Raw genomic sequence first — 10,973 nt, 5'->3', positions numbered from 1 at the left:
ACACATAAAATACCCATACAATACACGTAAATTTTTTTTCTGTTTTATTTTTATTTTGTTTTGGTTTTGTTTTGTTTTGTTTTTTTTTTTTGAGGCAGGGTTTCGAATATCCCTGGCTGTCCTGGAACTGGATCTATGGATCAGGCTGGCCTCAAACTCACAGAAATCCATCTGCCTCTGCCTCGTGAACTGGGATTAAAGGCATGCAAAGAAAATGTTTCCAAAAAGGAATATTGACATAACAAATGTCAGAATGCCCAATTGCCACAAACTAAAAATTGGGAATGTAACTCCTAGAATTAAAACTGTAATTAGGAGTGTAAACTGAATGTCAAAAGAGTACTGAGCACTTCCGTAGCATGTGTGGACGCCTTTTGGTGTTGCAAAGAATACCCTTGATCCACATGGAGAAACACAAGAACAAAGCAGAAGTAACACGGAGAGACAATAGCTTTTTACTAAAAAAGTGCTCCACCTCCCAAACTATATATGGCCATATAACCTCGGCTTCCCATCCTTAACACAATAGGGAGCTTGACTGTTCTTTATTGGCTGAGGATCAATCTCAGTCTATGCCCAACTGGTTAATTTGGAAAGTGAAGTAAAGGAAACTGGGGAGATAACTAACCCCCAGGATGTCTGGACATGTAGGGGCCTTTGTGTATGCAAGAGTTTTACCAAATTGGTGGTGGGGCTTAAAAGATTTTAATTCCTTTTCATGAAACATTTTACAAGATGGGGGAGATGTGTAGCTACCTCCATGAGCTAGCTCCCTCTGATAGAAAAAAAAAAAAGAACCATTTTTCTAGTGGTGGAAATGCCAAGAGAATGTTGTATAAATTAGCCCATATATTTTGTGCTAATGTACTAGAATAAACCAAACTGAAATAAAGCACAAATTAAAGTAAAACTATATATAAAACAGAAAACCAATAATCAAATAAACTAGAAAACAAATTAAATCCACAGTGAGCAGAAAAAAGTAAAACATAAATCCGAAAAATTAAATTGAAAGCAGAGACTAAGTAAAAATTTCAAACTCTTTTTTTTGAAAACATTAATAAGATTGATAAGACTCTAATGGTGCTAATAAGAAAAAAGGACTCGTGACACATATAACGCAATGCAGGAAATAGAAGAGGATATTACCAAGAGACTTAAATGGTAAGGAAGGAATACCAGTACTAGTTTAGATTCACCAACCTGATAAATAAAATAGACCAATTTAAAGAAAGATTTGATCTGCTAAATTTACACAAATAATAGACTTTCTGAATGGACGAAGGCAAGAAAATCATTATTATTATTTCAGCATTCTATGTACAATCCTAGCCTAGTAATTGCATTATAAAGGAGGATGGATTTGGTCCATTTCCCCAACTCATCTCTCTCTGGTATGCACTGAAATGCATGAAGACTACACTGGCTGGTTCCTTTATAGGTAGTACTGATGTGGGATGTCCTTCTGTATATGTGTTGTTTTTATTAGATAATGAATGAGGATGTTTTTTCCAATGGCTCAGCAGAGTAAAGATACATGGGAAAATATAGAAAAAGTAGGCAGAGTCAAAAAGAGGTCCTGTAGCTGCCAAAGGAGAAGTACGCTGCCAGAACCTTTATGGTAAGCCACAGCCTCGTGGCAATATACAGACTAATAAAAATGAGTTAATTTAAGATATAAAAGTTAGTAAATTGGGAGCATGGGGACCTTGGGGAAGGGTTGGAGGGGGAGGGGAGAGACAGGGAGAGGACAGGGAGAGGAGCAGAGAAAACTATAGAGCTCAATAAAAATCAATAAAAAAAAGAAATGTAGCTTGAACCACAGCCACTAATCACCACAAGACTGCTGAATATTGTCAAAATCTCCAGTGTGGCAAATATTTTCTCCTAATAAAATTCAAGTAATTTTCTAAAAAAAAAAAAAAGAGTTAGCTAGAAAGATGCCTAAGCTATTGGTCAAGCAGTGTTGTAATTAATATAGCTTCTGTGTGATTATTCGGGTCGGGGCAGCCAAAAAAACCGAAGAACAGTTGCTGTCTACACAGGACCAGGCTAAGTAAAAGACCTTCTAACAGACTCCTTTTTACTGGTGCTTTGAATAAAATTTTTTTCTTTATCTGCAACCTCTTCCAGAATAATCACAACTTGCTATACACACATAATATTCCAAAATATATACACTGTATCCACTGAGCCCATGTGCATCAGATGGTCCTCAAAGTCCCACATCCTTTTCTCTTCATGCTTCAACTGTTAAGGTCACTGTGATGGCAAACCTTTCTTGCCAACATGACTGGATTGTGAACTGTCTAGGAGATAGATTTTCCAGAGTTTTCCTGAAGAAGAAAACCCATCCTAAATGCAGGTAACACCATACCGTGGGTTAGGTATATATACGTGGAATTGGGGGCAAGACTTTAAAGGCAGGAACTAAACCAGAAGCCGCAGAACATGGCTTACTGACTTGATCCTCCTGACTTACTCAGTCCTCTTCCTTCTACATCCTAGGATGACCTGCCCAAGTGTGGTGCTGCTCACAGTGGGTTGGGCTGGCTCCTCCCACATCTGTCATTAATCAAGACAATACCTCCCAGACTTGCCTCTTGCTTACAGGCCAATCTCATACAAGAATTTTCTCTATTAAGATTTCCTCTTTGCAAATGACTCAAGCTTGTGGCAAATTGACAAAAAAACAAAACAAAAAAAAAAAAGGCAGCAGGGGACCCAGACTGAGTAAAAAGGAGGAGCAAAAAGGAGAAAATAAATGAACCACCTTTCTTCTCCTTCCGTTCCCTGAAGGCTGATGCGGCGTGAGCGGTCATCTCACTTCCCTGCCGTCATACCTTCCCCGCCTTGACGGACTACAGGGACCAAAACCCATCCTTCTCTCCTTTCGTCACCTCTTTAAGGCATTTTATGACAGTAATGAGAGAGGTCACTAATGCAAGCTCCCTCCATCTTTTTCAAAATACACCCTCACTAGGTTTTGGGTTGGGTTTTTTAAAAACTAATTTTACTAAAAACATACTGAGAATTTGAGGATTTTTTTCTTTGCCTCTAGATAACTTCACTAGTGCCAGCACTAAAAAAACCAAATGGGACCTCACGATAAAACAGCCAACTTCATGTCATTCCATTGCAATGTTGTGGGCAAGAATGGCCTAGACAGAATCGTGAGATGGATGCTTTTAAATCCTTTCACTTGACTATACCATCAGTCTTTCTGTGACATCTTCTGCTTCCAGAACCTCTGGTTCTCCATTAGTCCTCAAGTTCTCCTATAAAGTGTGCTGAAGGTGAATAATTTTGTGCGTTTTAGGATTGAAGCCTGTGTAATCAAAAGATTTAAACACCAAAGAATCAGAATGACCAATGGTCGAATTTCTAACATGAACTGCATATAACTTGAGGAAATATTTTTCAGCACAATGTTTTGCTTGTGCTTCCAAAGCACACCATCTAGATGAATTCTTCAATATAAAACTGATAATGTTTCTGTGACATGGCAGGGTTCTTAGATAAGATCTGCGGTAGCTTTGCATGCTACTAAATTTAGTGGATAAAAATGTCAGAAGTAATGTCCACAGACTCATATCACGTTTAAAGACCCTATAGTTCCCCATAGTACATTCCTGCTGCCATGGATTAGAAGTTGTGCAAGAAAGAAACATAACCCGGCTGAAGACCTCTGGAGAAATTAGGCCGGAAACAGGTCTTTTGCAGTTGACAAAGGATGGTTCAATGGCAGAAGAGTGGAACTACTCTCAATTATGAATGGAATAAAAGTATTAGTATAAAGTACTATGATGAGGTCAAGAGAAAAAGTAACTTAGATGCTGCTGATCTTCACCTTCTTCTAAGACATGGGCACTTAGGAGAGGTAGATGCCTCTTCCCTCCAAACTTTCACATACATACACCTGAGTTCCCATCAACAGGCTTTATGTGGGTTGTCCATTTCTGACCATGAAGAAAGGTCCTTGAAGGCATGGTTGCTCCCCTTCTCTCCCCTTCCAGGCCAAGACAAGCTTGTTTTCTGTAAGTCTTGGGTATTTCCATTCATTTGGCAGTAAAAATTAACACAAGAATGAACCGTATCTTCCTACTATTTGCAAAGTTTGGAAACTTTGATCAGAGTTTAAAAGTGACAAATACTCAATACTTTATAGACTACAAGTTTGTTCTGTATGTCCTTTACTTTTACTTGAATTATATGCTTAAAAAATGTTTTCTTGTTTGTCATTTTTTGACTGTGTGTGGTACTTCAATGACTCTTATATAAGGACTTTTGTGTGATGAGCAGCAGAAGAGGTGATGAAACAAACATTTAGATATTATAAGGTTAAGATGTATCTTCCTTTAGCTCTGAGACAGTTCTGATAGCACAACGGTCCAGAGAAGTATAGAGCAAAGTGTGGGCTCATGACTACCTTCAAAACATCTCTTGAAGTAATAAGGTACTAGGCGAAAATAGGGATATCAAGGAAAAGGGCTAAATAGCCAGGATCAATGAGAAATGTATGCAAGTATGACTCGTATGTTTTTAAATTATTTTTCAAAAGAGTCTCCTGAATTAATTATTAAAAATTCAAATTTTCAGACTTATTCAAGGTATACTGAAAGAGAAATTTAAAGGTAGATTCCATAAATATCAAATTACAACAAGTAACCCTGAGTATATTTATTAACATTCAAATTAGAGGCCCAGTGGTCTAGGGAGGACACAATGCTTGATTAGCACAACCTAGATAAAAGTAAAGGCAAGGGTATCTCAGGACTTGAGTTTGAATTTGACTGGGTTGTTATATCTTGCTCCAGAATGCTAATATCACAAATTCCTCAATTTGAATTTAATTAGAACTTTAGTTGATATTCCTACAAATCTTACATTATTAATCAAAGTATAACGGTTAGCTTTAAATCAACTCATAAAATTGAAATGACCCACTGATTAACCTGTCAGTGAAGAGTACCTGTGTGCTACCAAAAGAAATTTAGGAGATAGAAGTGTTTCTAGCCAGAGTATCACCTTGTCCATTGTTGGTAGGAATAGGTCATCTGCCCATGCTCTGCTGATCTCCAAAAGCATTGACTCTAGGGAACCAGGACCATGTTTCATTTATGTGGTGCCACACTGAATTAGTTACAAGGATGTTCATGTTTTCATACAATTATATACAAGCCAAACAGCTTTGTCTCATTTCTTTTATAAGGACAATACATTTTTGAGATTAAAATTGATGGATTAGGATACCAAAAATTTCAATATTCACATTAGTTATGGGTTTATTTGCTTTTGGCATTTAGGTAATATAAGTGAAAAAAATGTTTATTGTTCCCAAATGGAGGCATAAACATTGAAGGGGAAAGGTGAGATGTTACTCCAGTCAAAGGTTGATTTGGTCAACTATTACATTTAGAGCACTTGTGACTAACAGAAATATCTGGTGCAAAAAGTATGTTATTAGCATTTTAAAGTCATATGGGACTCTTACCTGTCAATTACTAATTTGTATGCACTTTCTAACAGCTTTATAACCCCTACTGGAAGATGCTTGGACCTGGATCTTATGCACTATGCTAGAAACGAAGCATTACAAACCACATGTTAGACTTTTATCATACTTCCAGACCACCAGTCCGCTAAAAGACAATCCTTACGTCAATGAGAGATGATGGTTCCCAGTTTGTGATGGCTTTTGACATGCTGGTAGAGTCCTTTTTAGATTGTTCTTATGCAGCATCATGCAATGTAGTTATTCTAAGGACAATTTTATATAACTCCAGTCATTTCAACCCTAATTTATCTAAGATTATTTAAGTTAATGTGGCTACATCCTCATGATAAGTTAGTGAGGAATAACTGTGATGTCTCCTAAATGTATCCTACCTAAAAGGAGTTGACTAGGCTCCTCTGTGCCACTCATTATACAGTCTCCATTCTACTATGTTAGTAATTATACTATATACTTAGCAAATTTACCCTAGAAGATTGAACATGCAAGTTGGTCTCATATAAAGTCATTACAATAAATAATATTTGTGCTCCATAAAATGACAGAATTACCATAAACCCAAACACAGGAAATAGCAGAGCTTAGACAGACCTGCATCTTGAGATAGAGCTGTCCAAAAAGTGAAGCCTAGATCATCTGGGCCTCAGCAAACACATTGCATATGTATGTACAATGAGAGTGAATCACCACATATTCTCAGTGGTCTCAGATGAAGAACTGGCTGATTGATACATAGATCTTCTGTCAAGTAAAACAATTTGCCAATAGTAGATTTTACTATTGCAATTATGGAAGCATTAAGTCACTAAAATAGTACTTTCGATGTGTCAAAATTAATAGTCTCATAAGTCTACCAAAGAACTACTTCCCAATGTTAAGTTGAACCAATATTTGTGTGTGTTGATACATGTGTATACATACACACACACACACATATTCAACAAATGTCACAAAACAAAAGAAACAAAAAAAAACATGAGGAAATCGTATCTATCTCTGGAAGGAACTTGTAAAATGAAAGAAAGAGTGGTAGGCCTGCTCCTTCCCTAAACATCTCAAAGACCATTGCAGAAAAGGACAGGAAAAGATTCGAAGAGCCTGAGGTTAGGAAGGACTACAGCAAAATGGTGTCTTCTGGACATGTCAGAGAAATCGCACTCACGTACTCAATCACAGCTTCTATTGACAAAAGCAAGTCAGTCAAAATTCCAGTGTAGCTGGGAGAGGGTCTAATAAAGGCCCACTCCTAGCTGAGGAGCTTTGATGATTGAAGGTTGACAGGGTAGGGACAGTCAGCTTTATCCAGAAAGTAGTATCTACTAGAATGAGCATATTCTCATGGGAGATCCTATACCTATGCACACAAGGACAGAACAAACTGGACTCAGCAGACTAGAGAGTCCCATGGCAGTGGGAGGACACTATGTCCAAAAAGAGGGTCTAGAAGGAGTTGAAAGGAAGTGGGTATGGTTTACATGATCAAAATACCTTATATATGTAGATGAAATCCTCAAGGAAGGAAAAAAATGATGATGAAAGTCTCAAAAGAGGAGAAAAAGGTGAGAAATAAGACTGGGTAATGTGTAGCTACCTTGAAATCAATATGGTTTTAAAGTCATTCTGTCTAATAAGTGTTTTGTTGTTATTAAAAGGAGATTAAAGAACTAAACAGTATCTTGGTAAGAGTAAAGTTTGTGACATTACTTTCAGATTGAGACAGAAACTATAAATCTGTAAAGTCAAAAGCGCAGAGTGATATTTCAAAAGTATGTATTATTTTCAACCCAACAGAAAGAGGAAGACTAAGTAAGAAAAGTGTGATGGTTTGAATAAAAAAAAAAAACATCCTCCATTGGCTCACACATTAGAAAACATGGTGCCCAGTTATTGGCATTCTTTAGAGAGGTTAGGAAGAAGTATAGCCTTAGAGGAAGTACGTCACCGAGGAACAGACTTTGAGAATTTAAAACATTGTACCATTTTCAGTTCCTTCTCCCCATTTCATACGTGTTGTAGAGGACGTGACCTCCTAGCATCCTTCTCATGCTGCTATGCCCCCTACTTGCTGCCACACCTTTCTGACGTGATGGATTCTTATTCTTCTGGACACATAAGCCAAGATAAACTCTTTTCCCATAAATCACATTTTTTGTTTTGTTTTGATTTTTTTGTTTTTTGAGACAAGGTCTACATAGCTCTGGCTGTTCTGTGACTCACTGACTGGCCTCAGCATCAAAGAGATTTTCCTGCTTCTCCCTCCCAAGTGCTGGGATTAAAGTCCTATGTTACCATGCCTGTCACTCCACAAGTCATTTTTTGTGGTGTTTTACCATAACAGAAAGGTAACTAATACAAAAATTTTAGCAAGAAAATAAATAATTTATTAAAGGCATGAGATAAACAAAAAATAAGAGTAACGAAATTCCACAAAAAGATCCATGCATCCTAGAAATCCAACATGTGATATTATAGTCTACAGTTATCTATAAGTAAAAATAAATAAATACGTAAAAACAAAACCCCAATATTGATGGCTTACTTTATATCAGTCACAAAAATTCTCAAAATATACAAAATATATTTTAGAAGCAAAGTGCACAAACATTCTCACAATGCTTTGAATTTAAAGCAGTGTATTAAATAAACAGAAACAATACCAGTGCTGTGGGACAATGATCTGTACCCTGTCACTTGTATTTTAAATAAACACTGATTGGCCAGTAGCCAGGCAGGAAGTATAGGCAGAGAGACCAGGCAGGAAGTAGAAGCAGGGCAACAAGAATTCTGGGAAGAGGGAAGTTTCAGTCTGTAGTCGTCATCAGACAGATATGAAGCCAGACACAGAGCAAGGAAGATGTGACTGCCTCACCAAAAAAGATACCAAGCCATGTGGCTAACACAAACAAGTTTATGGGCTATATAAGTTATAAGAGTTAATAAGAAGCCTGAGATAGTAGGGCAATCAATTTGTAATTAATGTAGACCTCTGTGTGTTTTCTTTGGGATTGAACAACTGCAAGACCAGGTGGGACAGAAAACTTGGTCAATATATAGCAACTTGAAAAATGACGCTGTAAGATTTCTTAAAATTATCAATAATTTTTTTAAAAAAATCCACAAATGGGGAAAACGTTTGCAGTAAATACACACATACACAGAAGAATAAATACTAAAACAATTTCCAAATATCTTTGATAAAAAGGAAAAAATTAAACACTAAGTAAATAAACTATGATTTCTAAAAATCCCAACTTGTAACCTCTGAAAAAAACAAATGTAGTAGTTAAAAATATAAGATATCACCCATACTTATTTGTGACCAGAAGGATACAAAATAAGATCAATGAGATTTAATTTTGTAGCCACTATGCTAGCAAAACGTATTTCTAAAGTTTATTTTTTTACATTTATTTATTTATCAGTAGGAGTGAGGTACGTTCCATGGTACCTAGATAGAGGTCAGAGGACAAGTTGAGAAAATCAGTTTTCTCCTTCCACCATGTAGGTTCCTGGGATCAAACGTAGGCTGTCACACTTGGCTACCTTACCCATGGAACCATCTCACCAGGCACTTAATAAAGATTGTTTTAGACAATTCTTTGAAGTTGCTAGTAGAAATATAACTCAGTCACTGCCCTTCAGGACTCTGTAGGAGAGTCACAGATCCTGCTACCCATCAGTCAGATTCCAAAGACCATCACCCGTCTAGACACTTTCTCATATAATGCAGTAGAAAACATGTGTGAGAATATTTATAGCATATCAATTGTGATAAAGGAACATCACTAAACAATGAAAAGTAAATGAAGTAAAGCTCCACATAACATTGATGAATCTCAAAAATAATCTTAAATGACAAAAGCAATTTAAAAATGATTAAATCGTGACTTTTTCAAGCTTAGAAGCAGTGAAGCTGCACAGTTAAGCTGCACAATTCAATATATAAAGACACACACACACATGTGCATACACACCACACACACAAACACACATACACACACACACACACACACACACATATATATAACTATTATTTTAGAGGGAAAAGAATAAAGATAGAAAAATTCAAACACATTTTAGCCCTGGTATAGGGCAGTTAAGAAAGGAAGACTCTCAGAGACAAATGTTAAGAAAGTTGTAGCTGTTAAAAAGTGTGATCATCCATTATATATGTCTGTATGACATGTGTATGTTTTATATATACATACAAAATATATAATGTATGTAGCTAATACACACATGTTATATTTGTATATGTATAGTCATTAAGTATATATATATTCTCCACAATAAATGTATATTTCTTACAATCATTATTGAATAAGGCAGAATTCTTTTTATGGATTCTGGTTCAGATGTACAACAAATAATTAAAAAGAAGTAAATATACGGGTCTGAAAACTGCCTAGCGGGTCATTCATGATTATATAGATCAAATAAAATTCATGGTGAGATAGTAAGTACATGCTAGACATAGGCAAGAGTCAGGAAATGTCTACATTCTTTGAAATTTTACAAACAATATAGAATTTTAATAATGTAAAGGGGTGTGGGAACTGGGCTTGGGAGAATAAATAGCTCAGTCCATAAACTATTTGCATTGTATAAATGAGATGGCACCTTCAATACCACAGAACCATGTAAAAAAAATCTGGGTATGATGGCTTGCACTGGAGAGATAACACATAACAAGTCTCAGGCATATCCCTGAGACTTGATGGCTAGTCAGCCTTGCCTTCATCGGGGAGTTCCAGACCAGGGAGAGACACTGAATCAAAAACCCAAGGTAGACAGTGTTTGAGGAAGGCAGAAAGGGTTGACTTCTGACCTCCACATACAAGCACATGCAATATAACACATATACACACTGCAAGTGTATGGACACAGACTTTTACCTGATTCACAATCACAGTGGGATTTGGCTTTACTAAATTTCCTCTGTTAATTACAACTTGTGATGCTCAGAAAGAAAAGGAATTTGCTAAATGGATAGATGAAATCTACATTTCTCCTAGTTTCCTAGGCACTCTTTGAACAGCTTGTTGATGCATGTACATGCCATAGCTGAGGAAAGATGCGGATCTTCTGCCTTTTAGACCATTCAAACGCTGCCCATTGGCTGACCTTGCCTCTCATCACTGTGGTGATGGTGGGGTTCTGGCAAATAATGCTCCCTACGCTCAGAAGGAAGTCTTGGAAATGCCAAGTTGACAGCATACAATGCAGGCAACACTAAAGAGTCCCAATGACTCTTCAACTGCAATCACTGCACTGGTCTTACCCTGTGCCTCTAGAGGTCATTGCTCTGGCTGATTGAGTGGATTTGGTCAATTGCAAATACAGTAAGTAGCAGAAAGATGAAGAAGTCAGGGGACTTCTACGCAGGATCCTTCTCTGCTTTGTTAGTACAGTTTAAACATATCCCTTTCATGGATTTCCCAATTCCTGCCCTGTCGAA

This window comes from Microtus ochrogaster, chromosome 8 (assembly GCF_000317375.1).
Source record: "Microtus ochrogaster isolate Prairie Vole_2 chromosome 8, MicOch1.0, whole genome shotgun sequence".
In the NCBI taxonomy this organism is placed as follows: Eukaryota; Metazoa; Chordata; class Mammalia; order Rodentia; family Cricetidae; genus Microtus; species Microtus ochrogaster.
Note: the sequence above shows the minus strand (reverse complement) of the source record.